This window comes from Carcharhinus amblyrhynchos, chromosome 28 (genome assembly GCF_965287045.1).
Source record: "Carcharhinus amblyrhynchos chromosome 28, sCarAmb.v2.hapA, whole genome shotgun sequence".
Classification (NCBI taxonomy): domain Eukaryota; kingdom Metazoa; phylum Chordata; class Chondrichthyes; order Carcharhiniformes; family Carcharhinidae; genus Carcharhinus; species Carcharhinus amblyrhynchos.
The window spans coordinates 14,723,579-14,727,766 of NC_137351.1; positions in this window are offsets into that span (position 1 = coordinate 14,723,579).

The following is a 4,188-nucleotide window of genomic DNA, read 5'->3' on the forward strand; positions in this document are numbered from 1 at the left end:
AAGATGGGTGGCAAAGCAAAGTGTGCAGAGGATGCTGAAAATCTGCAAAGGGATATAGATAGTCTAAGTGAGTGGGCAAGGGTTTGGCAGATGAAGTACAATGTTGATAAATGTGACGTCATCCATTTTGGTAGGAATAACAGCAAAATGGACTATTATTTAAATAGTAAAAAATTGCAGCATACAGCTGTGCCGAGGGATCTGGGTGTCCTTGTGCAGGAATCTCAAGAGTTGGTTTGCAGCAGGTAATTAAGAAGGCAAATGGAATGGAGTTTAAAAACAGTTAAGTTATGATGCAGTTGTATAAGGTGCTGGTGAGGTCACATCTGGAGTACTGTGTATAGTTTTGGTCTCCTTACTCAAGAAAGGATATACTGGCACTGGAGGGGGTGCAGAGGAGATTCACCAGGTTGATTCCGGAGTTGAGAGGGTTGGCTTATGAGGAGAGATTGAGTAAACTGGGGCTATACTTAATGTAATTCAGAAGAATGAGGGGAGATCTTATAGAAATGTATAAGATTATGAAGGGAATAGATCAGTTAGAAGTAGGGAAGTTGTTTCCACTGGTGGGTGAAACTAGAACTAGGGGGCATAGCCTCAAAATGAGGGGAAGCAGATTTAGGACTGAGTTGAGGAGGAACTTCACACAAAGGGTTATGAATTTGTGGAATTCCCTGCCCAGTGAAGCAGTTGAGGCTACCTCATTTGAATATTTTTAAGGCAGGGCTAGATAAATTTTTGAACAGTAAAGGAATTAAGGGTTATGGTGAGCGAGTGGGTAAGTGGAGCTGAGTCCACAAAAAGATCAGTCATGATCTTATTGAATGGCAGAGCAGGCTCGAGGGGCCAGCTGGCCTACTCCTGCTCCTAGTTCTTATGTTCTTAATCCAGAAACTCAGTAATGGGGGGCATGGTGGTTAGCACAGCTGCCTCACAGTACCAGGGACCTGGGTTCAATTCTCAGACATAGAATCCCTATGGTGCAGAAGGAAGCCATTCAGCCCATCAAGTCTGCACTGACAACAATTCCACCCAGGCCCAATCCCCATAACCTCATGCATTTACCCTGCTAATCCTGTGGGTAGTACGGTTTCACAGTGGTTAACACTGTTGCCTCACAGCACTAGGGATCCAGGAAAGACTCCCAGCTTGGGTCACCGTCTGTGTGGAGGCTGCATGTTCTCCCTGTGTCTGTGTGGGATTCCTCTGAGCACTCCAGTTTGCACCCACATTCCAAAAGACGCGCTGGTTAGGTGCATTGGCTGTGCGAAATTCTCCCTCAGTGTAACCAAACAGGTGCCAGAGTGTGGCGACTCAGATTTTCACAGTGACTTCATTGCAGTGTTAATGTAAGCCTACTTCTGACACTAATAAATAAACTTTAAAACTAATGTTCTGGAGACCCCCATGTACGAAACCCACTACGGCAGATGGTGAAATTTAAATTCAGTTTAAAAAAAATGCAGTTAAAAAGTCTAATGATCACCAAGAAACCATTGTCAATTGTCATTAAAAACCCACCATAGAAAGTACCCATTCTGGTTGTATCACACCTTGGTCCTGCTCCTGCTCTGATCAATAAGGCAAAAAACTAACTACAAAGGGTCTTTAACAAAGCTCAGTCCATTGCACAAACCATCCTCCCATCCATTAACTCTGCTTACACTTCCCGCTGCCTTGGAAAAGCAACCAGCATAATCAAGGACCCCGTGCACTCCAGACATTCTCTCTTCCACCTTCGTCGGTCCGGGAAAAAGATACAAAAGTCGGCGGTCACGTACCAACCAACTTAAGAACAGCTTCTTCCCTGCTGCCATCTGATCTTTTTCTGATATGTCTAACACTGCATTCTGTACCCTCCTCCTCTATGTACGGTGCGCTTTTTCTGTATAGCATGCAAGGAACGATACTTTTCGCTGTACATGTGACAATACTTTAACACTCTTGCTTATGGCAATAATCAAACTATCTGGTTCGCTAATATTCTTGCGGGAAGACAATCTGCAGTCTTAACTGGTCTGGCCTATACGTGACTCCAAATCCACAGTAATGTGGTTGATTCTGATATGGAAGGCATTTAGGAATGGGCAATAAATGCTGGGCCAGCCAGCGACACCCTCATCCCGTAAAATGTATTTTTTTTTTAAATTATACTCTTAGGGATTGCTTCTCAGCCTTTTGGCTAAGATCAAGTGTCGTATCAACGTGCTGCACTTGGTTGAAATCATTAGGTTACATTTCAGCTTCATTTGAAGCAATTTTTTCAAGCGGCATTTCGGCCTTTTGGCTAAGATGCAAATTAGATCAAGCCTTGAAGGAGGAGCTACACCTACTCCAATCAGCTTGGATCATGTAGATCAAGGCCAAGACGGGAGGTGAGAGCCCTGTCTTGTCAACTTGGATCGGGAATGTCCCAACTTGTTGGGACTCTGAATTGGCTTTAATTTGACTTGATTGGGTTGGAATAAAGTAAACAAAAAAAAAATTTTTAAATTGTAATGTTTATCATGTTGCAAGAAAATCCCTTTGTCTTTGGCACAAACTCTGCGGCTCAGAAGGGGCATGGGTGGGGAAGATACTTCCAATCGCAAGGCTGTCACAGTGCTTCAACTATTTCTTGAAATGTTGCTGTTGTTCTGTAGTTAAATGTCATAGCCATTTGCAAGTTTATAAAAAGCAACCAAATAATGAAACAAAAACAGAAAATGCTGGAAAATCTCAGCAGGTCTGACAGCATCTATGGAGAAAGAATAGAGCCAGCGTTTTGAGCTTGGATGACCCACATTAACAATGTTACTTGAAGGATAAAATGTTGATCAGGGCAGGAGAATTTCTCTGCTACATATTTTTCAGTAGTGCTATATTATCTTTTGTACTCACAAAAACAGATCCCCATTTACTGTCTGTTGCAAAATTCCACAGTCCCAGCAATACATCTCTCCAGAGTGGCAGTGGTTGGCACTGCTGCCTCAGTGCCAGGGACCCAGGTTCAGTTCCAGCCTCGGGTGACTGCCTGTGTAGAGTTTGCACGGTCTCTCTTTGCCTGTGCGTGTTTCCCCCGGTTGCTCCAGTTTCCTCCCACAGTCCAAAGATGTGCAGGTTAGGTTGATTAACTAGGCTAAATTGTTCCTTAATGTCAGGGGGATTAGCAGACAAAGAAGGCGATTCCTAACCAATAAGGTTCATAGCGAATGCAGTCCTTAAGAGGACAAAGGATCAGTAAGGAGTTAAATGATCATTAGGCAAGCTAACACAAACAGTTTACACATATCTGAATGCATTGAACAAATAGTTATGAATCTAAAACATATATGCTGATATTTTAAATGTATTGTTCATATTTGTCAAGCAAAGTTACCGAAAGGCACGGTGGTAAATCTCAATAGTTTAAAGCCAAAGGTCTGGGAATGGGTTAGTCAGCATTAATCTTATTGGGATTTCCTACGAGGGTATGTATTCTGCAACTGACTCAGAGTAAGACCTCTGAGCCTTTGAAGGAGTGAGATACAGCCTTGTTTGCTCTATTTCCCCTCAGTAGAGAGGTCAATAACCAATGGAAAGATTAGAGCTAGGGAGTTGAGATGAACTGTTTTCACTCAGAGTGGTAAGGATCTGGAACTCAGTGCCTGAGAGGGTGTTAAAGGAAGAAACCCTCATCACATTAAAACAAAAACTTGGATATGTACTTGAAATGCCATAGTCTACATGGTTACAAACTAAGAGTTGGAGAGTGGCATTAGGGTGGATAGTTTTTTTTTAAACCAGGACTTCCTCCTGTTCTGTAAGTTTTCTACATTCATATGAAATAAGCTGACTACTAACAAAATTAATAAGTTGACAGTAATATGTTTTTGTTCCGTACTGTTCTGATTGCAAGTTAAAATCATTGTTGGATATTGGGATCGCTTCTCTATAAATAAGACTTTTTTTGTCACCTCATTCAGTTTGTCACAATCAGCAACAGACTTAGAACACAAGAGCAGATGTGCAGGAAATAGGAAGGGAATAGGCAGTGTTTATCTTCGGTGATTGGAATTAAGGTAAGTTGTTGGATGGAATGGAGGGAGCTCAATGCTGTTGAGAGGTGGATAAATGTTCCCATCCCCTGACAACACAAAAATATAAATAAAATGTGAAAATAACCTGATGCCGGTGGTGCTGAGAATTTAACATACATATCAATATAAA